The following is a 27,853-nucleotide window of genomic DNA, read 5'->3' as shown; positions in this document are numbered from 1 at the left end:
TAACCTATCTTTACAGGTTAGGTTCGGTTAGGTAGCCGAAAAAGTTAGGTTAGGTTAGGTTAGGTAGGTTAGGTAGTCGAAAAACAATTAATTCATGAAAACTTGGCTTATTAGGCAAATTGGGCCTTGCATAGTAGGCTGAGAAGTGCGTTCTGGCTACTAGGTACGATATATATATATATATATATATATATATATATATATATATATATATATATATATATATATATATATATATATATATATATATATATATATATATGCGCAACTATATCATGACTATATTTACGTGATTTACCCGAACCCGAGGGTCTCTAACACCAGTAGACTTAAACGAGAACAGGAAGCCGGCGGCTTGTCGAAAGTCCCACCGATTTGTTCTAGGTCTTGGGTGCCAAGGACAAGGGGCAGTTCCTAGCTACAAGGACCGCCGAGAATCAGAGACCTTGCTGGAAGCGACGTGTTCGCTCTAGCGACCAGTTCACGCGGCTGGTTTACCAGCACATATACTCGCTCCAAACTGTCCACACCTGACAGGGGTGTCCGGGACGACGAGCCTCCAGTAACAAGGCTGGCTGAGGTGTGTACACTTTCCCCAAGCTTCCACAGTCACATGTTATACACACACACACCTGCCTTTACATATAACTAATATAACATAACTCACGGATATATTTATGCAATACTAGAGGCAGGACTCCGGTCTGGAGTCTGTGATGGCGGGACATGGCTTCACTGAAGCACTGTCTCTTGATTTGTATTTTATACTAGACAGTGATGCCCCGGCGGTGCCCGGGTTGACCTGGTGGTGCCATTTAACTGTCTGTCAGTCTATCTGTCTTTCCGCACATGTCGATCACAAAAGAGTGTGTCATTAAGTGACAGGAGTCCGCTAGGATGCAAATCTCTCCATAATATTTTAAACAGAACCAATTTCGGAAAAAAATATTTGACTCTGGGAGAGTTATGGGGGTCGCAATGTACTCCTACTTCTCTTAAAAACGGGAAATAGGGCTGACCACTGTTTAGCCTATGATAGTCCTCTACCACCCTCCTTCCCCCCCAACCCCTTCCCACAATTCAGCCTGTACAGTTGGGTGATGCTAGCTCCTGGCCTCCGACTTTGGATATAAATTTTCTTTTAGAGGCATAGAACTGTGGGTTGTGTTATTTGTGCCGACCAAGTTATTATGACATTCTCTGCATACGTAACTTCCCTATAACTCCCTTATAACTTCCCTACAACTTCCGTATAACTCCCCTATAACTTCCCTACAACTTCCCTATAACTTCCCTATAACTTCCCTATAACTTCCCTACAACTTCCCTATAACTTCCCTATAACTTCCCTACAACTTCCCTATCTAAAAAAGAAAAAAAAAATAATAATAATAACAATAATAATAATAATAATAATAATAATAATAATAATAACAAGAACAATAATAATAATACCTGTCACAATAGCACAAATACATTTAGGACAAAATAGTGCAGGACACATTAGAGTGTAGCAGACACTAGAGTGAAGGACATAAAAGAGTATACGATATACTAGAGTGTAGGACATACACCAGAGTGTAGGACACATACACCAGAGTGTAGGACACATACACCAGTGTAGGACACACAGTGGTGTGTGTGTGTCTTACACTCACGTGGTACTGTGTCCGGGTCACAGTTGACACAGTACCACATAAGAGACTAGTGCTCAAGCTGGAGATGCAGGCAGGAGTGAAAGGGAAGGTACTTCATTGGATAAGGGAGTACCTAAGTAACAGGAGACATGCGAGTCACTGTGAGGGGTGAGGTCTTGGAGTGGCGAGACGTTACGAGTGGAGTCCCGCAGGGGTCAGTCCTTGGACCTGTACTGTTTCTGATATATGTAAATGATCTACCAGAGGGTATAGTATCGTTCCTCTCATTGTTTGCTGATGATGTAAAAATTATGAGGAGGATTCAGACGGAGGAAGATAGTACGAGGCCACAAGATGGCCTAGACAGACTGAATGAATGGTTCAACAAATGGCTAGTAAAGTTCAACCCAAGTAAATGTAATGTAATGAAACTAGGCGGTGGAAACAGGAAGCCAGACACAGGATACCGAATGGGAGAGGAAATCCTTCATGAAACGGACAGGGAGAAAGATCTAGAAGTTGATATCAAACCAAACTTGTCTCCTGAAGCCCACATAAAAAGAATAACATCTGCGGCGTATGCGAGGTTGGCTAACATCAGAACTGCCTTCAGGAACCTGTCTAAGGAATCATTCAGAACCTTGTATACCACATATGTAAGACCAATCCTGGAGTATGCGGCCCCAGCATGGAGTCCGTACCTTGTCAAGCACAAGACGAAGCTGGAAAAAGTTCAGAGGTATGCCACTAGGCTAGTCCCAGAACTAAGAGGCATGAGTTACGAGGAAAGGCTGCGATAAATACACCTTATGACACTGGAAGTCAGAAGAGTAACGGGAGACATGATGACGACCTACAAAATTCTCAGATGAATTGACAGGGCAGATAAAGATAAACTGTTTAACACGGGTGATACACGAACAAGAGGACACAGGTGGAAACTGAGTACCCAAATGAGCCACAGGGACGTCAGAAAGAACATTTTCAGTGTCAGAGTACTTAATAGATGGAATGCATTAGGCAGCGATGTGATGGAGGCTGACTCCATACACAGTTTCAAATGTATATATGACAGAGCCCAATAGGCTCAGGAACCTGTACACCTGTTGACTGGCAGTTGAGAGGCGGGACTAAAAAGCCAAAGCTCAACCCCCGCAAGCACAACTAGGTGAGTGTAAGACAAGAGAGCGAGTGTAGGACACACCAGAGCGAGTGTAGGACACACCAGAGAGTGTGTAGGACACACCAGAGAGTGTGTAGGATGCAGCAGAGTGAGTGCAGGACACAAGAGAGAGCGCAGGACCCAGAAGCATGGTGTAGAGACTGAAGAAGAAGCTGGTGAAGAAGGAGGAGGACGCGCCCTGGTGACGGCCGCTGACTTCACGCGTCAAACGAAACCATGAATACACATATTACCCCAGTGAGGTGTAGGCAGATGAAGCAGGTCTCCCGCTCTCCACCACCACCCTGCCATACACCACCACCCATATATAAATATATACACCTACACACACACACACACACACACACACACACACACACATTCATTATATATATATTTGTATATATCTCAAACAAAACACACACGCACAAACATTATACACAAAGAACAACCAAGTGAAGAAGTAGGTTTAAAATATTATGTAGTGAACTTGCATCCTCTTGTGGTGAATATGACCGGACACAATAGTGGAGAGTTTTATCCACATTCTTATGAGAGGTCTGGAGCTGTTAGTGGTAACTGTCCATGTTACCTGGGTGATGACCAGTCCATCCTGTCTTGTTGATGACCTCCAGTGGTGTGTGTGGTCGTGTTGATGACCTCCAGTGGTGTGTGTGGTCTTGTTGATGACCTCCAGTGGTGTGTATGGTCTTGTTGATGACCTCCAGTGGTGTGTGTGGTCGTGTTGATGACCACCAGTGGTGTGGTGTGGTCCTCGTCACAGTCATCAAGTGGTCATCAACGATAGTTTGTTGTGAGCCCCATATTCATCCTGTGAACAGCTGGTACACTAGGCTCCCCATCCTGTGAACAGCTGGTACACTAGGCTCCACATCCTGTGAACAGCTGGTACACTAGGCTCCCCATCCTGTGAACAGCTGGTACACTAGGCTCCCCATCCTGTGAAGAGCTGGTACACTAGGCTCCACATCCTGTGAACAGCTGGTACACTAGGCTCCACATCCTGTGAACAGCTGGTATACTAGGCTCCACATCCTGTGAACAGCAAATATATTAGACAAGGCACAAAAGGTTTCGGAGTGGGTAAAAAGTGTAATATTCAGTTTAACAATGACTATGTACACTGTATATTTGATTATACCTACATCTGGTAACCGAACACTGCAAGCGGTGTATAATATAACGTATGATTATACAATATTATACACTAGAGTCCAGGCAGTTAAGTAATATTTAATACAATTTTAACCGCTGGTGTATTGGTAACAAGAATTGTTTCTGTCAGCTGTTTATACCACTACCGGGGGTACTGGTATGGTAACTGTTTACACCAGTACTGGGGTACTAAGTGTGTTAGCTGTTTACATCAGTACCGGGGTACTAGTGGGTTAGCTGTTTACACCAGTACCGGGGTACTGGTGTGTTAGCTGTTTACACCAGTACCGGGGTACTGGTGTGTTAGCTGTTTACACTAGTACCAGGGTACTGGTGTGTTAGCTGTTTACACCAGTACCGGGGTACTGGTAGTAGCATAAACAGCATGTTATGATTGTGAGAGACACCACAATATTCACACGCACCAGGTACCGCAGGAGACTCGGTCCGATTGAGCCCGCGCATCGCCCCTGTACATCTTTTCTCAATCTTTGGCGGCTGTGTTTATAATTATTAAACAGTTAATGAGCTGCGAAGCACCAGCAGGCTGTTTATAGCCATAACAACAATTACCTGACAAGTTTTCATGTTTGTAAACTGTTTATTAAGAAGTGTAAACAGTGATGTCTCTAGTTCCTTCCATTCTGCGTATAGTTGGTGGTATTCGGTTGATATGCGCGCGCACTGTTGATATGTATATATATATATATATATATATATATATATATATATATATATATATATATATATATATATATATATATATATATATATATATATATCCTCAGGTTTCTCTGATCGACTCCAAGAGTGGAAGAGACTCGATCCTGTCAACCCGGGGCCCATTTTCATTACTATGTTTATGCGAGTGATGGATTTTCCTGGGAGCTAGGAGCGTGCTAGGGGTGGCTGAGCGCCCCTAGGACACACAAGTGGTGCGTGTAGGCACAAAGCTCGACCTATTCTCTCCTATCCCATGGGGAGGGATGGCTAGGTATATACCAAGTGGGAGGTGGGTGAAAACTTCACTGGCCTGGGCCTGGAGCAGTAGGGACATGCTTACTACATTCAAAATACTGAATTAATCCCGCTCAGCCTGCCACCCATACTGCATGCCATAGAACACCATCCACTCAGCCTGCCACTCACCCAGCCACCCTGTCAGCCAACAACCCAGCCAGTCACCCACTCAGTCAGCCAGCTACCCAGCCAGAAAGCCATCCATCCAGCCAGCCAACCACCTACCCAGCTAGCCAGGCACCCAAAGCCAGCCAGCCAACCAGCCAGCCAGCCAGCCAGCTAGTCAGTCAGCCAGCCAGCCAGTCCGCCAGTCAGTCAGTCAGTCAGCCAGCCAGCCAACCAACCACCCAGCCAGGAAGCCAGCCAGTCAGTCAGCCAGCCAGTCAGCCAGCCAGCCAGCCCGCCAGCCAGCCAGCCAGCCCGCCAATCAGCCAGCCAGTCAGCTAGCCAACCACCCAGCCAGCCAGCCACCCAACCAGCCAGCCAGCCAGCCAGCCTGCCACCCAACCAGCCAGCCAGCCAGCCAGCCTGCCACCCAACCAGCCAGCCAGCCAGCCAGCCTGCCACCCAACCAGCCAGCCAGCCAGCCAGCCAGCCAGCCACCCAATCAGCCAGCCAGCCTGCCACCCAACCAGCCAGCCAACCAGCCAGCTAGCCAACCACCCAGCCAGCCAGCCAGCCAGCCAGCCAGCCAGCCAGCCTGCCACCCAACCAGCCAGCCAGCCAGCCAGCCAGCCAGCCACCCAATCAGCCAGCCAGCCTGCCACCCAACCAGCCAGCCAACCAGCCAGCTAGCCAACCACCCAGCCCGCCAGCCAGCCAGCCAGCCCGCCAATCAGCCAGCCAGCCAGCTAGCCAACCACCCAGCCAGCCAGCCACCCAACCAGCCAGCCAGCCAGCCAGCCTGCCACCCAACCAGCCAGCCAGCCAGCCAGCCAGCCAGCCAGCCAGCCAGCCAGCCACCCAATCAGCCAGCCAGCCTGCCACCCAACCAGCCAGCCAACCAGCCAGCTAGCCAACCACCCAGCCAGCCAGCCACCCAACCAGCCAGCCAGCCAGCCAGCCTGCCACCCAACCAGCCAGCCAGCCTGCCACCCAACCAGCCAGCCAACCAGCCAGCTAGCCAACCACCCAGCCAGCCAACCAGCCAGCCAGCCAGCCTGCCACCCAATCAGCCAGCCAGCCTGCTAGTCAGCCAGCCAGCCAGCCTGCTAGTCAGCCAGCCAGCCAGCCTGCTAGTCAGCCATCCAGCCACCCAACCAGCCAACCAGCCAGCCTGCCACCCTTCCAGCCTGCCAGACTCCTCACTGCTAATATCGAGTGCATTATACACGGTTGATGGCATCGTCTTCCTGCTGTTGCTGTTACTGCTGTTGCTGCTCCAGTTGCTGCTGCTACTGCTGCTGCTGATGCTGTTGTTGCTGTTGTCATTCCTTTACCTATAGTTGATGTCTTTGCTGGTACGGTTGCCGTCAAGCAGCAGCAGCCATTAGAGCCCAATTGTTTGGTTCCTCTGTGACCCTTCCGCGCGCCCGCCCCCCCCCCCCCACCGTACACCAGAGGCCAGCTGGTCTTGTAGCAGGAACCATGGTGGCAGCTGGTCTAGCAGGCAGGAACCATGGTGGCAGCTGGTCTAGCAGGCAGGAACCATGGTGGCAGCTGGTCTAGCAGGCAGGAACCATGGTGGCAGCTGGTCTAGCAGGCAGGAACCATGGTGGCAGCTGGTCTAGCAGGCAGGAACCATGGTGGCAGCTGGTCTAGCAGGCAGGAACCATGGTGGCAGCTGGTCTAGCAGGCAGGAACCATGGTGGCAGCTGGTCTAGCAGGCAGGAACCATGGTGGCAGCTGGTCTAGCAGGCAGGAACCATAGAGGCAGCTGGTCTAGCAGGCAGGAACCATGGTGGCAGCTGGTCTAGCAGGCAGGAACCATAGAGGCAGCTGGTCTAGCAGGCAGGAACCATGGTGGCAGCTGGTCTAGCAGGCAGGAACCATGAAGGCAGCTGGTCTAGCAGGCAGGAACCATGGTGGCAGCTGGTCTAGCAGGCAGGAACCATGGTGGCAGCTGGTCTAGCAGGCAGGAACCATGGTGGCAGCTGGTCTAGCAGGCAGGAACCATGGTGGCAGCTGGTCTAGCAGGCAGGAACCATGAAGGCAGCTGGTCTAGCAGGCAGGAACCATGGTGGCAGCTGGTCTAGCAGGCAGGAACCATGGTGGCAGCTGGTCTAGCAGGCAGGAACCATAGAGGCAGCTGGTCTAGCAGGCAGGAACCATGGTGGCAGCTGGTCTAGCAGGCAGGAACCATGAAGGCAGCTGGTCTAGCAGGCAGGAACCATGGTGGCAGCTGGTCTAGCAGGCAGGAACCATGAAGGCAGCTGGTCTAGCAGGCAGGAACCATGGTGGCAGCTGGTCTAGCAGGCAGGAACCATGGTGGCAGCTGGTCTAGCAGGCAGGAACCATGGTGGCAGCTGGTCTAGCAGGCAGGAACCATGGTGGCAGCTGGTCTAGCAGGCAGGAACCATGAAGGCAGCTGGTCTAGCAGGCAGGAACCATGGTGGCAGCTGGTCTAGCAGGCAGGAACCATGGTGGCAGCTGGTCTAGCAGGCAGGAACCATGGTGGCAGCTGGTCTAGCAGGCAGGAACCATGGTGGCAGCTGGTCTAGCAGGCAGGAACCATGGTGGCAGCTGGTCTAGCAGGCAGGAACCATGGTGGCAGCTGGTCTAGCAGGCAGGAACCATGAAGGCAGATGGTCTAGCAGGCAGGAACCATGGTGGCAGCTGGTCTAGCAGCAGGAGCCATGGTGGCAGCTGGTCTTGCAGGCAGGAACCATGGGGGCAGCTGGTCTAGCAGGTAGGAACCATGGTGGCAGGTGGTCTAGCAGCAGGAACCATGGGGGCAGCTGGTCTAGCAGGCAGGAGCGGAACTGGTCTCATTAAAGGACAGTTTTCCAGAGGTCAGCCTTTGAGAGCTGGTCGCCAAGGAGCCGACGCCTCGCGAGAGAATTATCATATATTTATTTTACATTTTTTGCGGAGATGTCCCCCACCTTGGGACTATAGTTGTGACGAGGGCAGGCCCTGGTAATATTAATGAGGTCTCTGTGGCTGTGGCTGTGGTGGTGGTGATGATATTGACAGTGGTGGTGTTGGCAGTGGTGGTGCAAATTTACCCCATCAAATTTATCCTAACAGAACCTATGTGGGAACCGACCTGTGAGATTTATATTTATTTAATTTATATGAATTTATATTTACGTTAATTTATATACTTCGATAGCAATTTGTATAATGATAAGTGGACTGTATTTCTGCAATAATCTCTTAATCTCACAAATCGATCCTCTACACATTAGGGGGGGTTTATATTTATATATATGCAGCCAATCAAACTACAGAATTAACTACATACATTGAAGAGGTTCCTTATCTTATAGTACAGTAGGTTAGTCCACCAGGTATAACTAGGGTGTAGACACCAAATTATCCTCTTTGAGGTAGCTTCCATCACCCAGTAACTGGTGCACAAATCTTGCTTCCTCGTCTTGACCTGTCAAAAGGGCGCTAGCTGTGAAGCCAGATTCTATATATGACAAGCTATATCAGAGAAAACTGCACATGGAACATTAAAGACCTGGCTTAATTACCTTTAGTTTGAGGCGATTTCGTGATCTAACCGGGTCACCCTATATCCTGACATTAATGGCCATAAATGAATGATAAACGGGTTTCGGATAGACACTTAACTTGAATTTGTAGACAGCGTGTTGATAATGGTACACTTTTAGTTTCCATAACACTACGTCCAAGTAAATTTAACAGGAGCCGAATTTGCTCCCGTGTGAGCCTCTGGTCTCGTATAAACAATGGCTGCCCTCCTTCCTCCCTCTGACGCCTGGCTTACATTGTCCACATGTCAGAAAGTGATAGAAGGGTCACATTTACTCTACTTTAATATTGATAATTAAGTTAATTTATATAAGATGTTTTTATGATGGTAAAGTCCAAAGACTAATGTATTTAAGAATAATTCCCAGCAGAATAGCTGGTGAATTATAATAGTATGTGGTGATGATATCCCGTTTTCTATAGACGGTAATTCCACTACAAGTTACGTTTTCTATGGGTAACTTGTTTATACAACACAGCTCTTATCTGTCTGTATAATATTAAATGGTGTCGGATTTTCCGACAACCTAAATTTAACTAAATCTTGCTAAATTAAATTTACCACCATCCAAATTTATCCTAACAGGAAGCCAACTTTGAATTTGCTATATCCTTCCAAAACTGACAGGACCTCCCAGTGATTTCAGTTGAGTTCCGGGTTGGTCAACTCTTGTTCCACCGTGACCGAGTCGGTTAAGGTCTTCGTTATTCTCCTCGGGAGAGCATCAGCGTCAGTCATATGCCTGCCATGTGTCGTTAGTTGTTCTCTCATCCTGAAGTGTTGGTGGTGATTTTGAATTTGAATTTTGAATTTTCGGTTGGAGTAAAGCTGCGCGCGCCTCCTCCCTGCGCCATGTTTGTTTTCTCACCAGAGCTGCCAATTCAATTTTCCGTTTTACGCCCATAAATGACATATAGAACATGTAGAAAGATCTAGATTTGGCATATATGCATCTAAAAATATATTATGTATTACAAATACTCCAGCACAGTTTATGAAAATATTAATAAATAACACTGACATTTAATGAAATAAAGGTTACTTACCTTGATATTTCTACATTGAGCAAAAAAAAAAAAAAAAAAAAAAAAAGAGTCTTCATCTGCTGCACAAGCTGGGCCTGGCTGAGAAGACATTTCAAGATCTTTCTTTGTCTCCAGCGAATGTTACAATGTCATTCAAACACCTTGGATGGAAGTTTATAAGAGTTGCAACATTGTAAAAATCATTAATTATATCATTAATCAACTCCTGCTCAAAATGGCTACACAAAACATTCTTTATGATATTCTTTGTGCGATGTGTCTTCAGATCTGACACAATTGTCACCAATATTGTTCTTGCACAGATCAACAAGATGGTCGCAGTTCCTTAGAGCAAAGTGACAACGTGAGTGGATGGCAATTGCTCCTTCCAGCGTTGATGATTGACGTTTAGCGGTGTAAACATGTTAGTAAGATGTGTATAATTCTTGAGAAGACTTGAATCTGTTTCTTTCACCGAGCTTGATTTTTAAAGACTTGATATGTTCCGTTTAACTCAGTTTTGCAGTACTTACAGTGTGCTCTTGTAGCCTCGCCTGGAACATTTGTGGGAAAAATACCTGGATTGATAAAAAGAGGAGAATTACATAGGACCAAAATGTGGTCACTAGAACCATAAATTTACCATTAATGTATTACTGTAAATATTTAATAAAATGCAACACAAATAAGCTCTCTCTTTGCTGAAGGCAAAAAGGTTCCTATGCTGGGTTGTAAGGCCCACTCCTCTATATCCTTGAAACTTTTGTTTTTATCTATATTTAATAATATACATGGTAATAGGCTGTAGCAGGTAGGAGGCCTTAAGACTCAACTGGCTCATTAAATAGCAGAACCACACTATACCTGCGGGTATTCCAACACGTTTAGCTTTATATTTTACAAGGCTAAATTGATAAAGATAGTTCTATATCTGTAAACACTGGTACGGTTCATGACCAAGGATCTGAACTAGGTACATGGTTTAGCCTAGCTATACCTGACGGTCCACGACCCTCCTCAATACTCTTCATTATTCTATACCGTGAAGTCCAACACTTATCATTAACAAACTAATAATTCGTTACAGACCGACTTGAGACCCGTATGTCAATTAAAACAGTTACCAATCACCTTACAGTCCCTTCACACTTTATACATGTGGAAAATTAACAATAACGTTTCCTTGATAATCTACAGACATTATCGACTTGAGAATGGTCCAGGACGGACCGAAACGTCGTCGTCCCTTCACTTTCTAGCGTGGTCTGGTCAACATACTTCAGCCACGTTATTGTGACTCATCGCCTGCAATCTACAGACAGTTTGTGTCCAGATTTTACTATGTTCAATATTTCCATACTCAAGATGTTATAACTGTGCAGACGGCTTTTCACCTTACAACAGTCTTAATTACTGACTGGCTAGTAGGTCAATAAATTAACGTACGCAAAATACGATAGGCTACTTCTACTCCGTTACAGCAAACCTAATCCATAACATGGGTGTAGCTGTGTGGGTGATAATGGGTGAATGTTGTGTGGGTGGGGTCAGTGGCTGGGTGTTGAGGGCGTGGGTGGGTGTTACGGGGTGTGGGTAGCGACTGTGGGCGGGGTGTAGCGAGTGTGGGCTGGTGTAGATAGTGTTACAATGACAGACTGGTGTGAACAAACACGACCACACTGATGAGACACATGCCACAGGCAAATAGACTAGCGCTCACAGAGAAAACTACCAATTATATACGTAGTGTGTGTGGGGAAGGGAGGGGAATAACACTGGATGGCGAACAGACCGAAGGAATTGATAGCTTAGAGTCACAACAACAGTGTGGAAGGACAAAGTGTTGACGAATACAATAATAACAGCAATACAGAAGAGCCAAACGGTCATATCAATATTGAGAACCATAGTGGGTGGAGAGAATGCATAAACAAAGAAAAAACATGAACAGGAAACACAGACGGGTTTAAAGACGAGGCTGTAAAGTCAAGCACAGAAATAACTTCTTGCAAAAAGAACCACAAATTTATATATTTGCAAATATTATACAAAAGCACAACATACAGTTTCCTATATTGAAGTCCTGTAATTCCCTGACTTCATAATGGTCCAGAAGGAACCAAAACATTGTTGTTTGTTCATTTTCAGTCGTGGGATATGAATTAAAAATCTTTAATATTTGCAAACATACAAGGCCTAAAGTCAAAATCAAGAAATAAATTTAAATTCATAAATGGTCTCCTAACAGAGTTGGACTCAATATTTGTAGTAGTGACAGATACCCATACTAAAGATTACATGGATAGGGAAATTTTGATACCAAATTAGAGGTCAAATAGAGGAGTAGGACAGTATATTAAAGAGGAACTTGTATGCACAAAGATCTTGAACTTCACCCATGAGGTGGTAGATATACTTGTTATGAAAGTAGAACAAATAAACTAATTATTATTCTAATATTCAAACCACCAGAAGCAACAGTTTAGGAATTCAGGGAGCAGATAGACAAAATAGATAAGAGCTTTAATAATCTATCAAACCCAGTACCAGATATTACCATCCTTGGATACTAAAATCTTTCCAGTTTAAGACAGAGAAATACTAAGGTCAGCGAACAACTGAGATTCTGTGACAAATTCTCGCTCAACCAGCAGATAAACAGAGCAAACCAAACACGAAAATAATCTCGATCTGATCTTCAGCAACGATGAAGAAATAATCAGAAACATTACAATCTCAGATAATTAACATACACACACCACAAGCTCATTAACTCTAACATCAGTACTCCTAATAGATTCAAAAGCATTAACAAGAGATAGATGGGTTATTGAATCAATTCATTTTTACCAATACTAGGATTGACTGGGGAAAATAACCATAGAACTTGGAAAACAACCAATGAGAAACAGTCTTAAGTAACAATACTCCCACGCACGGAACAAAACAAATGACTGCTGAAGGGTACAAAGTCTGCTTTGTGGACCCAAGAAAGAGAATGCAGACAACTCTACGAAAGAAGGAAAGAATAAAGGCAATGTTTCAGCAGACACGACTATAACAACAAAGAAGCCTAAATATAATTAGGGAGATGGAAGTAACAGAGCAGACGTTGAAGCGATCATACCAGTCAGAACCAATCCCTGAACTATATGTTTAACACATCTCTCACCCTGTCCATGGAGGACAGAAGAAAATGTATATATGCTGGTTAGCATTGTAAATGTCTGGCCACGTCTGTGGTAGAAAAATAATAATAAAAGAGTCAAGAAGAATTGTAATTGGAACAGAAAGTATTACATGGGATATAGAAATATACTAAACAAATATTTACTTGTGAAATAAAAAAAAATTAAAAAAGCTTGTCCATTATTGGATCTATAATCACAAGTGAAGGTTCATACACAAGAGGATGATAAAGAAATTAGTGAAATCCTAAAAAACAATAAGTATGAGGCTATGTTTAGCACCCCAGTGACCTACATGAAGGGTGAAGATCTAGACAGCTTCTTTATGAACGATATCCAAAACTCTGACACTATAACTGATATAAACATGAACACAACAAACTTTAACAGATAAATGGACAACATGCCCATGCACTCAGTCCCAGGTGAGATTATCTTGAGATGATTTCGGGGCTTAGCGTCCCCCGCGGTCCGGTCCTCGACCAGGCCTCCTTTTTGTTACACATCCCCAGGAAGCAGCCCGTAGCAGCTGTCTAACTCCCAGGTACCTATTTACTGCTAGATAACAGGCGCATCAGGGTGAAAGAAACTTTTTGCCCATTTGTTTCCGCCTCCACCGAGGATCGAACCCGGAACCTCAGGACTACGAATCCGATGCGAAGTCCACTCAGCTGTCAGGCGTCCAGGTAAATAAATGAAAAGTACCATGAGCTCTCAGTGTGATATGGAGAAAAAAAAAGCTAGGATACAGGTGAGATACCAGAAGTACCCAATTCAGCAGATAGTTCCATTGTACAAGAGATGTAGTAAAGCTTTGGCTACAAACTTTGTACCAGTCGCATTAACATCAGATAACATTAAAGTTTCTGAAAGAGTGATTAGGAATAAAATGTCCAATTTTATGGAGAACAATGAATTTCACAGCCCAAGTCAACATGGATTTAGAGCGGGAAGATCCCGTCGGTCGCAATTACTCAACCACTATGACAAAATCAAGAAAGCATTTGAAGAAAAACAAAATGCAAATGTATTCACGAGCTTTGCAAAAGAATTTGATAGCAACCATGTAGTGATAGCCCATAAAACGATATCAATATAAATAACAGGTAGAGAGATCGATTTCCAATTTTCTGTCGTACAGAACGCAAAGAGTAACAGTCAAACAGTTCCGCGAGCGCTATGTCATGGGTTCGTATCCTGGCCGGGGAGGATTTACTGGGCGCAATTCCTTAACTGTAGCCTCTGTTTAACGCAACAGTAAAATGTGTACTTGGATGAAAAAACGATTCTTCGCGGCAGGGGATCGTATTCCAGGGACTTGCCCGAAACCCTACGCGTACTAGTGGCTGTACAAGAATGTAACAACTCTTGTATATATCTCAAAATCTCAAAAACAAGTCCAGGCGCATTGAAAAAGTCAGTACCCGAGGGCACAGTCCTTGCACCACCGCTTGTCCTCCTCCTCATATCAGATGATAGACAAAAATACAAGTCACAGCTTCGTGTCATCCTTTGCAGTTGACACCAAAGATAGCAAGAATGGAAGGGAACTATCAGGAGAGAGCGCCAAGCCATTAGGACTATATAGCACTTGGAAAGGGGTCAGGATAAGGATTTGGGATGGGACGGGGGAAAGGAATGGTGCCCAACCACTTAGACTGTCGGGGATTGAACGCAGACCTGCATGAAGCGAGACCGTCGCTCTACCGTCCAGCCCACGTGGTTGGGAAGACAGCAAGAAGATTACTCAAGTTGTAGACTGACAGACTATAAGCCGATATTAATAAAGTCCTCAACTGAGCAACGGAAAATAACATGATGTTTAACAGTAATAATTTCCAGGTACTTTGGTATGGTAGAAATGAATTACTTAAACGAAATACATGGTACAACCAGACCCCATACAAGTCTGGTTGTACCATTGTTGCAATGGTACAACATTGTACCATTGCAACAATGTCACAATGTTGTACTCATAGAAGGAAAACAACACGTAAAAGATCTGGGAATTATGATATCTGGCGACCTGACATTTAGTGAACATAACTGAGCAAATATAGCGGCGGCGGCGGCGGCCAGGAGGATGGATTATGAGAACCTGCACATCCAGGAACTCCACAACAATGTTAATACTATTTAAATCCCGCTTTGAGTACTGTTCGGTACTCACTTTCCCTTCCACAGTAGGAGAGATTTCTTAAAAGAGGGAATACAGAGAACGTAACCCATTGATACGATAAAGCATCAACATTATTGGAACCGTCTCCAAGCTCTCAAAATGAACTCACTCTCAGGAAAGGAGAAGAGAGTTAAAAATAAAAGATACTATAAAACCAGGTACCAAATTTTCACAGCGGAATAACAACATACTGACTAGCACCAGTGACGAGTAGAGGTGCCACAGGCACAATCAGAGAACACTGTCTGAACATCAGAGGTCTGAACACAGCTGTTCCACACCCTCCCAGCAAGCATTAGAAATATTGCTGAAACAAAAAATGAAATTTTTCCAGAAACAACTAGACAGTTCATGCTGGAAGTGCCGGACCAACCAGGTTGTAGAGGATCTGTGGGCCTCCGGGCCGGCCGCTCCAAGCAACACCTCCAACCAGTCCACTACGGGCTCACCATAGCCCGTGCTACTTGGAACTTTTTGTTCCAGGTGGCGAATCTTTAACAAGAAGAACAACCTCCAGCCACAGGTAGAAGTTCTACTCTACTCGGGGAGTAGAACAACACCCAGAGCCTACACTAAGTGTACTCCAGCTTGTTGGGCACAGAAGTCAGGTATTGCGGGTGTGGGTGTAGAGGGTGGGCGGGTGTTGCAGGTGTGGGTGTAGAGGGTGGGCGGGTGTTGCAGGTGTGGGTGTAGAGGGTGGGCGGGTGTTGCAGGTGTGGGTGTAGAGGGTGGGCTGGTGTTGCAGGTGTGGGTGAAGACGGTGGGCGGGTGTTGCAGGTGTGGGTGAAGACGGTGGGCGGGTGTTGCGGGTGTGGGTGTAGAGGGTGGGCGGGTGTTGCAGGTGTGGGTGTAGAGGGTGGGCGGGTGTTGCAGGTGTGGGTGTAGACGGTGGGCGGGTGTTGCAGGTGTGGGTGTAGAGGATGGGCGGGTGTTGCAGGTGTGGGTGAAGACGGTGGGCGGGTGTTGCAGGTGTGGGTGAAGACGGTGGGCGGGTGTTGCGGGTGTGGGTGTAGAGGGTGGGCGGGTGTTGCAGGTGTGGGTGTAGAGGGTGGGCGGGTGTTGCAGGTGTGGGTGTAGAGGGTGGGCGGGTGTTGCAGGTGTGGGTGTAGAGGGTGGGCGGGTGTTGCAGGTGTGGGTGTAGAGGGTGGGCGGGTGTTGCAGGTGTGGGTGTAGAGGGTGGGCGGGTGTTGCAGGTGTGGGTGTAGACGGTGGGCGGGTGTTGCAGGTGTGGGTGTAGAGGATGGGCGGGTGTTGCAGGTGTGGGTGAAGACGGTGGGCGGGTGTTGCAGGTGTGGGTGAAGACGGTGGGCGGGTGTTGCAGGTGTGGGTGTAGAGGGTGGGCGGGTGTAGGTGTAGAGGGTGGGCGGGTGTTGCGGGTGTGGGTGTAGAGGGTGGGCGGGTGTTGCAGGTGTGGGTGAAGACGGTGGGCGGGTGTTGCAGGTGTGGGTGAAAACGGTGGGCGGGTGTTGCAGGTGTGGATGAAGACGGTGGGCGGGTGTTGCAGGTGTGGATGAAGACGGTGGGCGGGTGTTGCAGGTGTGGGTGAAGACAGTGGGTGGGTGTGGGTGAAAACGGTGGGCGGGTGTTGCAGGTGTGGATGAAGACGGTGGGCGGGTGTTGCAGGTGTGGGTGAAAACGGTGGGCGGGTGTTGCAGGTGTGGATGAAGACGGTGGGCGGGTGTTGCAGGTGTGGGTGTAGACGGTGGGCGGGTGTTGCAGGTGTGGGTGTAGACGGTGGGCGGGTGTTGCAGGTGTGGGTGAAAACGGTGGGCGGGTGTTGCAGGTGTGGATGAAGACGGTGGGCGGGTGTTGCAGGTGTGGATGAAGACGGTGGGCGGGTGTTGCAGGTGTGGATGAAGACGGTGGGCGGGTGTTGCAGGTGTGGATGAAGACGGTGGGCGGGTGTTGCAGGTGTGGATGAAGACGGTGGGCGGGTGTTGCAGGTGTGGATGAAGACGGTGGGCGGGTGTTGCAGGTGTGGATGAAGACGGCGGGCGGGTGTGGGTGTAGACGGTGGGCGGGTGTTGCAGGTGTGGGTGAAGACGGTGGGCGGGTGTTGCAGGTGTGGGTGAAGACGGTGGGCGGGTGTTGCAGGTGCGGGTGAAGATGGTGGGCGGGTGTTGCAGGTGTGGGTGTAGACGGTGGGCGGGTGTTGCAGGTGTGGGTGTAGACGGTGGGCGGGTGTTGCAGATGTGGGTGTAGACGGTGGGCGGGTGTTGCAGGTGTGGGTGTAGACGGTGGGCGGGTGTTGCAGGTGTGGGTGAAGACGGTGGGCGGGTGTGGGTGTAGAGGATGGGCGGGTGTTGCAGGTGTGGGTGCAGACGATGGGCGGGTGTGGGTGAAGACGGTGGGCGGGTGTGGGTGTAGAGGATGGGCGGGTGTTGCAGGTGTGGGTGTAGACGATGGGCGGGTGTGGGTGATGACGGTGGGCGGGTGTGGGTGTAGAGGATGGGCGGGTGTTGCAGGTGTGGGTGTAGACGATGGGCGGGTGTGGGTGAAGACGGTGGGCGGGTGTTGCAGGTGTGGGTGAAGACGGTGGGCGGGTGGTGCAGGTGTGGGTGTAGACGGTGGGCGGGTGTTGCAGGTGTGGGTGAAGACGGTGGGCGGGTGTGGGTGTAGAGGATGGGCGGGTGTTGCAGGTGTTGGCGGAGAGTGTGGGCGGGTGTTGCAGGTGTGGGTGTAGATGGTGGGCGGGTGTTGTGGGTGTAGACGGTGGACGGGTGTTGCAGGTGTGGGTGAAGACGGTGGGCGGGTGTTGCAGGTGTGGGTGAAGACGGTGGGCGGGTGTTGCAGGTGTGGGCGGAGAGTGTGGGTGGGTGTTGCAGGTGTGGGTGAAGACGGTGGGCGGGTGTTGCAGGTGTGGGTGAAGACGGTGGGCGGGTGTTGCAGGTGTGGGCGGAGAGTGTGGGCGGGCGCCCGGGATGGCAGGTAGTATATAAGCCAGGCAGCGAGGGCAGGGGGCCTCACACACTCACAGGACGCTGCTGGTGGACGACACACACCTGCTTCTGCACCTCAACACGACCCCCGGCCCACACAGGCAAGTCCTTACCCATTCTTCACCCAACCATCTGCCAAACGTCACATATGGAGCGGTTTAGGGCAGTCAAATTCGTACGATTTTACACAACTGAAGTCGAAGACACATCGAAGTCGCCTAGCACTGCGAAGTCGATTTTCGTTAGCACGCTGAAGAGTAAATTTTGTAAGACTCTTTATTGCTTTAAAACAACAGATTTTTGACACTGTGATTGAAGTCTTCCACACCCTCACTGTACTCCTCCACACACTGTACTCCTCCACACACTGTAGTCCTCCACACACTGTAGTCCTCCACACACTGTAGTCCTCCACACACTGTAGTCCTCCACACACTGTAGTCATCCACACACTGTAGTCCTCCACACACTGTAGTCATCCACACACTGTAGTCCTCCACACACTGTAGTCCTCCACACACACACTGTAGTCCTCCACACACTGTAGTCCTCCACACACTGTAGTCCTCCACACACTGTAGTCCTTCACACACTGTAGTCATCCACACACTGTAGTCCTCCACACACTGTAGTCATCCACACACTGTAGTCCTCCACACACTGTAGTCCTCCACACACTGTAGTCCTCCACACACTGTAGTCCTCCGCACACTGTAGTCATCCACACACTGTAGTCCTCCACCCACTGTAGTCCTCCACACACACACTGTAGTCCTCCACACACTGTAGTCCTCCACACACTGTAGTCCTCCACACACTGTAGTCCTCCACACACTGTAGTCCTCCACACACTGTAGTTCTCCACACACACACTGTAGTCCTCCACACACACACTGTAGTCCTCCACACACTGTAGTTCTCCACACACACACTGTAGTCCTCCACACACACACTGTAGTCCTCCACACACACACTGTAGTCCTCCACACACACACTATAGTCCTCCACACACTGTAGTCCTCCACACACTGTAGTCCTCCACACACTGTAGTCATCCACACACTGTAGTCCTCCACACACTGTAGTCCTCCACACACTGTAGTCCTCCACACGCACACTGTAGTCCTCCACACACACACACTGTAGTCCTCCACACACTGTAGTCCTCCACACACTGTAGTCCTCCACACACACACTGTAGTCCTCCACACACACACTGTAGTCCTCCACACACACACTGTAGTCCTCCACACACTGTAGGTCTCCACACACACACTGTAGTCCTCCACACACACACTGTAGTCCTCCACACACTGTAGTCCTCCACACACTGTAGTCCTCCACACACTGTAGTCCTCCACACACTGTAGTCATCCACACACTGTAGTCCTCCACACACTGTAGTCCTCCACACACACACTGTAGTCCTCCACACACTGTAGTCCTCCACACACACACTGTAGTCCTCCACACACTGTAGTCCTCCACACACTGTAGTCCTCCACACACTGTAGTCGTCCACACACACACTGTAGTCCTCCACACACTGTAGTCCTCCACACACTGTAGTCATCCACACACTGTAGTCATCCACACACTGTAGTCCTCCACACACTGTAGTCCTCCACACACACACTGCAGTCCTCCACACACTGTAGTCCTCCACACACTGTAGTCCTTCACACACTGTAGTCCTCCACACACTGTAATCCTCCACAAACTGTAGTCCTCCACACACACACTGTAGTCCTCCACACACACACTGTAGTCCTCCACACACTGTAGTCCTCCACACACACACTGTAGTCCTCCACACACACACTGTAGTCATCCACACACTGTAGTCCTCCACACACACACTGTAGTCCTCCACACACACACTGTAGTCCTCCACACACTGTAGTCCTCCACACACACACACTGTAGTCCTCCACACACTGTAGTCCTCCACACACTCACTGTAGTCCTCCACACACTGTAGTCCTTCACACACTGTAGTCCTCCACACACTGTAGTCATCCACACACTGTAGTCCTCCACACACTGTAGTCCTCCACACACACACACTGTAGTCCTCCACACACACTGTAGTCCTCCACACACTCACTGTAGTCCTCCACACACTGTAGTCCTCCACACACTGTAGTCCTCCACACACTGTAGTCCTCCACACACTGTAGTCCTCCACACACTGTAGTCCTCCACATACTGTAGTCCTCCACACACTCACTGTAGTCCTCCACACACACACACTGTATTCCTCCACACACACACTGTAGTCCTCCACACACTCATTAACTGTTTATTAATTGTAAACAAAGCCGCCAAAGTTTGAGAAGATGTACAGGTTCGTAAGTGCTTTCATGAATCTGGCCCCTGGTTGATGGACATAACAAATTATGTCCAGCATCAACATCAATTCTCAGTTTAGTCTGAGTACCATATATATATGTATATATATATATATATATATATATATATATATATATATATATATATATATATATATATATATATGTATATATATATATGTGTGTATATATATATTATTATTTTTTTACATATTACAATTTAACTTTCAGTTGTTATTATGGTTGGTGCGGTAAGGACTGAGAGAGAGAAGGTGAGGTGTGGTCACACTTGGAACACTCACACTCAATAAGCTCACTATCACCTCCTGGAAATCTATAAATGTGAATATATATTTGCTTTACTTTACTCCAAGTTTACAGGAGCAATAACATGCTCAACATATACACAAATACTGAAACATTGTGTTCAAACTTCATGCTTTGTAGTCTTCTGATCTTGCTGTAATCTTCTATCTATATATAGATAAAATGTTTGTTTGTCTGTCCAAGGTTGTATGCCAGACGCTTGTGGCTAGCCTCACCCAACTTTGCAGGGTGAATGAGCTGGGGTACGGGACAAACATAGGCTGGTCGGCGTTGGTCCTATTGGTCCTAATAAGAGGGAGTCTGGGCCCAATAGTGACCTCCTTCACCACCATAATTGATGAAAGCTCGCTGGTCGCGTCCCTAAATTTCTTTACTAGAATTTTTGTATTTAATTTATTTGATTTATTTAGGTATGCAGCTACCCTAGACTATATGAAAGGGGGTATATAGTGTGACAAGAGTTAGGGACGTGGTGCACAAAGTCATCCCAGTAACGTGACGATAAACAGTCCCCATCACAGAGGACGGTTAGTCACACACAATCGACTTGAGAATGGTGCAGGACGGACCGAAACGTCGTCGTCCCTTCACCTTCTAGTGTGTGGTCTGGTCAACACAGTCATGTGATCAGTAGTCTGCACTGGCAAACTCTGCATGCATTATGAGGATATCCTCAAGAACACGAGAGTGAATAAAGTAACAATAATACTGAAAGTGCCCATCTCGCAGGACATTTAGTCATACAAGGGTGTGTGACTAGTCCTTCATATATCTTAGGAGCTGCTGTAACCTCGCGCATTTCGGTCAGAGCGAAGGAGACCCCGGCGTCTGCATCAGGAAAGGAAGGTTAGGTTAGGTTACAGTAGATCGAGTTCCTATTACTGGTCTTCCCGGGCATTTAGGAGACCAGGGGCCAGATTCACAAAAGCACTTACGCAAGCATTTACGAACCTGTACATCTTTTCTCAATCTTTGGCGGCTTTGTTTCCAATTATTAAACAGTTAATGAGCTCCGAAGCACCAGGAGGCTGTTTATAACAATAACAACAGTTGAATGGGAGGTTTTCATGCTTGTAAACTGTTTAATAAATGTAACCAAAGCCGTCAAAGATTGAATAAAGATGTACATGTTCATAAGTGCTTGCGTAAGTGCTGTCATGAATCTGGCCCCTGGTCGACGACCGGGCCGCTTGGACGCTAAGCCCCGGAAGCACCTCAAGGTAACCTTCCCATTTCTACCGAGGGAATTGTTGGGTGGGCCGGGAAGCGTGCCCTTACCAGCATATCCTGCATGGAAGCTCCCCTCTTCCAGACTGTCAGAGGAGGCAGGGAGGCAGGAAGGGTCTGAATGGAAATATTGCCACACCGGGTGCTCCCTGACGAAGCCCTCCAGCCACGCTAACAGTTACGTCCTCCCTGTAGATGCTTGATGCTGTAAGAATGTACGTTGTAGGGAGCACCGTCCTGGAGACGGGGAGTCCGCAGTCGTCCGCTCCTCAGACACTCAGCCTCGAAGTGTTTTTCCCGTAGCTTGCTGTAGAGTCCTCTCTGGGTCGCCCTTCTCCCCGAAGAGCGACCATAGCGTATCCAGTGACCTCGCTCTCCACACTTGTTACCCGCTTCACTCGGATGCCTAAGGAATAGAGGGGAGAGATCTCTTTAATAAGGACGTTGGAAGACAGGAATTAGGTTATGAAAGATAAGAATGTAAGTTAGATTCCTCGTAGAACACATTAGTTTGGGGTCTCCTTTTTCTGTCCAGGTATACACAGGTGTCGAGTAAGGTTAGCTTCTTAAGGCTAGAGTCACCCAATTCTGTGTGGACACCGGTAGCCCCATGTTTGAACCCTCTTGACCTCTACCTTGACGTCTATGAGCGGAGCTGGGGTATACCTCCTGCGTGAAGTACAACTTCTTCAAGTACAACTCTCACACTCGCCCCAATCACTGTTCCTTTAATGTGGCGGTCAGCCTTATGTGTCAACACACAGGAGCGTGACGTCTAGGAGCCAGGAACCAAGAGCTAGAGGCAGGGACCAAGAGGCAGGAGGCGTGCCTCTGAGAGAGGACGGGGGGGGGGGGGGGGGAATATATGCATAAATCCACAGAGACAAAAGGACACATTCACTATTCTCAACATCACCTTCACCATCACCTTCATCACTGTTAACACATTCACGTCTCGTCATAGCCATGATTTCCCCAGTGACTCGCCTGCTCTCGCATACGTGATCAAGATAGTGATGATGATGATGATGATGAATGATAGCGTCGATGATGAAGCTGATGGTGCTAGAAACCAGTTAGCCACCCAAGACGTTCTCATCAACACGCCTAAGTTTCAGCACCACCCCACAAGACTGCCCCGCACCACCAGGGTGTAAATTAACCGGCCCGTCCTGATAAACCTTTCAAAACGGTTAATTCTTTCCTAACCTAACAGACTAAGCCATAGGACCCAAGGCTTCAGAACTATGCAACAAGGCTCTAAAGTTTTGCAACAAGACTCCAAAGCTTTGCAACAAGGCTCCGAAGCTTTGCAACAAGACTCCAAAGCTATGCAACAAGACTCCAAAGCTTTGCAACAAGACTCCAAAGCTATGCAACAAGGCTCCAAAGCTTTGCAACGAGGCTCCAAAGCTATGCAACAAGGCACCAAAGCTTTGCAACAAGACTCCAAAGCTATGCAACAAGACTCCAAAGCTTTACAACAAGGCTCCAAAGCTTTACAACAAGGCTCCAAAGCTATGCAACAAGACTCCAAAGCTATGCAACAAGGCTCCAAAGCTATGCAACAAGGCTCCAAAGCTATGCAACAAGGCTCCAAAGCTATGCAACAAGACTCCAAAGCTATGCAACAAGGCTCCAAAGCTATGCAACAAGGCTCCAAAGCTTTGCAACAAGGCTCCAAAGCTTTGCAACAAGGCTCCAAAGCTTTACAACAAGGCTCCAAAGCTTTACAACAAGGCTCCAAAGCTTTACAACAAGGCTCCAAAGCTTTTCAACAAGGCTCCAAAGCTATGCAACAAGACTCCAAAGCTATGCAACAAGGCTCCAAAGCTTTACAACAAGGCTCCAAAGCTTTACAACAAGGCTCCAAAGCTTTACAACAAGGCTCCAAAGCTTTGCTACAAGATTCCAAAGCTATGCAACAAGGCTCCAAAGCTTTGCAACAAGGCTCCAAAGCTTTGCAACGCGGCTCCAAAACTTTACAACAAGGCTCCAAAGCTTTGCTACAAGACTCCAAAGCTATGCAACGCGGCTCCAAAGCTTTGCAACGCGGCTCCAAAGCTTTGCAACAAGGCTCCAAAGCTTTGCAACGCGGCTCCAAAGCTTTACAACAAGGCTCCAAAGCTTTGCTACAAGACTCCAAAGCTATGCAACGCGGCTCCAAAGCTTTGCAACGCGGCTCCAAAGCTATGCAACAAGGCTCGGCAAGAAGGATCGTCCCTGAGCTAAGAGGATCGAAATATGAAGAAAGACGGAGGGAGCTGGACCTACTCTGCAGGAAAGAAAGATTATGGCAGACATGATAATAACATACAATATTCTAAGTGCAACTAGCCAAGTAGACAGTGTTGCAACCGAGCAACATCAGACCTGACAGACGCAAACCTCAACTTGCGTCACAAACAACTGCAAATTTGCGTCACAAATTAACTGCATTGAAGTATTTATTACTCGTTTAAAAAAAGAGCGTAAACTGGAGTGTGACAGTACATGTAGGTGAACACAGGTAGGTGAGCACCCACAACACTTGGACCCACCCGCTACATTTAGTAATGAAAAAACTCAAAAAAAAAAAAACTCAAAACACATTTCTCGTTGCAATTTTTTTTCCCGCGTAATTTTTCCCATCTTCAAAATTTCAATGAGAATTGTACGGCGCTGGAAGTGGAGACAACTGGCGCCGGGAGCCTTGTGTACTGGTAAGTAATTATACCGCCTCCGTACACTCCTACTCCCTACTCGAACACCTTTTACACTACACCGGGGGATTCATTAGGCGCACTTACGCCAACCACTTACGAAACCTGTACATCTTTCCTCAATCATGGCGACTTTGTTGACAATAAACACTTTATGATATTCGGGCTTTCACACACCCCCTGAATATTGTTGATAATAGCCTAGTGCTTCGGTCCTCGAAAATGTAAACAAAGCCGCTGCGATTCAACCTCAAAAATGTAAACAAAGTCGCTGCGATTCGACCTCAAAAATGTAAACAAAGCCGCTGCGATTCAACTTCAAAAACGTAAACAAAGCCGCTGCGATTCAACTTCAAAAACGTAAACAAAGGCGCTGCGATTTAGGGGAGATTTTCAGGCTTCGTAAATCATTCACAAGCTTAAAAAGCTTGTGAGTGTCCGTTGGTTGTTTACAACTATCCATAAATGGCGTTACAAAATGTGAGTGACTGATATTGGTGTAACAAAATTCCTTGTTACCTCATTTTGTATATTCTTGTATTTCCTGTTTTCTAGTATGCATCGCTGTATTTTGGAACGTGTAGTTATACATCTGGTAGATCATCTACATCTCCCACACACCAGTAGATCATCTACACCTCAACACCAGTAGATTATCTACACCATACATTTCCACTTACGAAACCTGTACATCTTCCCTCGGTCATGGTGGCTTAGTTAGCATTTATTAAAACAGCCTATGAGCTGAATTATTCGAGATTGTTTACAACAATACTAATCCCGTTGGATTGTGAAGTCTCCAAGCCTGTAAACTGTTTGATAAATACACACTAAGCGGCCATAATTGAGATGCCAGACTAATGATGGTACTTGTTAAGACACTAGTGCTCTCTAGGGTGGGATATTGTTACGCGCTAACAGCACTATTCAGAGCTGGAGAAGTGTTGCACCAGATTCACGAAGCAGTTACGCAAGCACTTACGAACCTGGGGGCCAGATTCACGAAGCAGTTACGCAACCACTTACGAACCTGTACATCTTTTCTCAATCTTTGGCGGCTTTGTTTACAATTATTAAACAGCTAATGAGCTCCGAAGCACCAGGAGACTGTTTATAACAATAACAACAGTTGATTGGAAAGTTTTCATGCTTGTAAAATGTTCAATAAATGTAACCAAAGCCGTCAAAGATTGAGGAAAGATGTACACGTTCGTAAGTGCTTGCGTAACTGCTTCGTGAATCTGGCCCCTGGGAGAGCGTGCAGAGATCTTTTCCCGCCCGAATCCATTCAATAAACCATATATTTATTCAATAAATATATGGTTTATTTTTATAAACCATTCAATAAACCAATTATATACGTTTTTGGGAACGTATATAATTTCTGGAACTGTATTCTTTAGAGTGCAGTACCGTATAATAGTTACATACAGTGCTATAATCAGACCTTGTCACCTTATCAAAACCTGTAAACCAGTACACCATAAATGTAAACAGTCTACTTTACAGAACATTAAGGTCAGGTTCCTGAAGCCACTCAGTACCTGTAACCTTCGTGATAAGCTGAAGCAAAACTATATAGACTAGTGTTGAAGAGTTAGGCAATATCACTGTAACTCATCAGTGTTGTATTTTGATGAGCTAATTTGGGGGGGTTTAGTTGCTGAGCTCATTATGTGTCCCTGTAGCCTGTTCCACTGACGCCCACGGGATGGGTTTGGGGTCCGCTTCTGCTCATACGATAGATATGGGGTCTACTACCACTCAGAATAGGTATTGAATCCCCTACCATTCACAAGATGAGTACTGGGTTCACTACCACTCGCAGGATGAGTATTGGCTTCACTACCACTCACAGGATGAGTATTGGCTTCACTACCACTCGCAGGATGAGTATTGGCTTCACTACCACTCACAGGATGAGTATTGGGTTCACTACCACTCACAGGATGAGTATTGGCTTCACTACCACTCACAGGATGAGTATTGGGTCCACTACCACTCACAGGATAAGTATTGGGTCCACTACCACTCACAGGATGAGTATAGGGTCCATTACCACTCACAGGATGAGTATTGGGTCCATTACCACTCACAAGATGAGTATTGGGTCCATTACCATTCACAGGATGAGTATTGGGTCCACTACCACTCACAGGAGGAGTATTGAGTCCACTACCACTCACAAGATGAGTATTGGGTCCACTACAACTCACAGGATGAGTATTGGGTCCACTACCACTCACAAGATAAGTATTGGGTCCACTACCACTCACAGGATGAGTATTGGGTCCATTACCACTCACAGGATGAGTATTGGGTCCACTACAATTCACAGGATGAGTATTGGGGTCCACTACCACTCACAGGATAAGTATTAGGTCCACTACCACTCACAGGATGAGTATTGGGTCCACTACAATTCACAGGATGAGTATTGGGGTCCACTACCACTCACAGGATAAGTATTGGGTCCACTACCACTCACAGGATGAGTATTGGGTCCATTACCACTCACAGGATGAGTATTGGGTCCACTACAATTCACAGGATGAGTATTGGGTCCACTACCACTCATAGGATGAGTTATTGGGTCCACTACCACTCACAGGATGAGTATTGGGTCCACTACAATTCACAGGATGAGTATTGGGTCAACTGCCACTCACAGGATGAGTATTGGGTCCACTACCACTCACAGGATGAGTATTGGGTCCACTACAATTCACAGGATGAGTATTGGGTCCACTACCACTCACAGGATAAGTATTGGGTCCACTACCACTCACAGGATGAGTATTGGGTCCATTACCACTCACAGGATGAGTATTGGGTCCACTACAATTCACAGGATGAGTACTGGGTCCACTACCACTCACAGGATGAGTTATTGGGTCCACTACCACTCACAGGATGAGTATTGGGTCAACTGCCACTCACAGGATGAGTATTGGGTCCACTACCACTCACAGGATGAGTATTGGGTCCACTACCACTCACAGGATGAGTATTGGGTCCACTGCCACTCACAGGATGAGTATTGGGTCCACTACCACTCACAGGATGAGTATTGGGTCCACTACCACTCACAGGATGAGTATAGGGGCCACTACCACTCACAGGATGAGTATTGGGTCCACTACCACTCACAGGATGAGTATAGGGGCCACTACCACTCACAGGATGAGTATTGGGTCCACTACCTAGGCTTCCTGTCTCCGACAAAAACTGATAATAATTGATGTAGAGAAAAACA

At 47.2% G+C, this 27,853-nt stretch overlaps 1 protein-coding gene and 1 long non-coding RNA gene across 3 annotated transcripts in view; one reads left to right on the top strand and one right to left on the bottom strand.

Moving 5' to 3' along the window:
* Nucleotides 1-265: 265 nt before the first annotated feature.
* LOC123772170 (uncharacterized) lies at nucleotides 266-27,853 on the bottom strand. Of its 2 annotated transcripts, XR_011228447.1 has the most exons (4): nucleotides 27,778-27,853; nucleotides 21,947-22,301; nucleotides 3,522-3,855; nucleotides 266-3,459 (listed from the first exon to the last, which is right to left on the bottom strand). It is a non-coding gene; the product is annotated as an uncharacterized lncRNA (long non-coding RNA). The 2 variants fall into 2 exon arrangements; XR_011228446.1 differs by lacking the exons at nucleotides 266-3,459; nucleotides 3,522-3,855 and having other exon boundaries at nucleotides 20,687-22,301.
* LOC123772163 (uncharacterized) overlaps nucleotides 17,999-27,853 on the top strand; it is a 29,174-nt gene continuing 19,319 nt past the window's right edge. Inside the window, exon 1 of the mRNA XM_045765195.2 lies at nucleotides 17,999-18,091. The gene's annotated coding sequence lies outside the window, so the exon portion shown is untranslated. The remainder of the gene's footprint in view (nucleotides 18,092-27,853) is intronic.

Source organism: Procambarus clarkii, chromosome 14 (assembly GCF_040958095.1).
Source record: "Procambarus clarkii isolate CNS0578487 chromosome 14, FALCON_Pclarkii_2.0, whole genome shotgun sequence".
Taxonomy (NCBI): Eukaryota; Metazoa; Arthropoda; class Malacostraca; order Decapoda; family Cambaridae; genus Procambarus; species Procambarus clarkii.
Note: the sequence above shows the minus strand (reverse complement) of the source record. Positions and strands in the feature narration are given on the sequence as shown.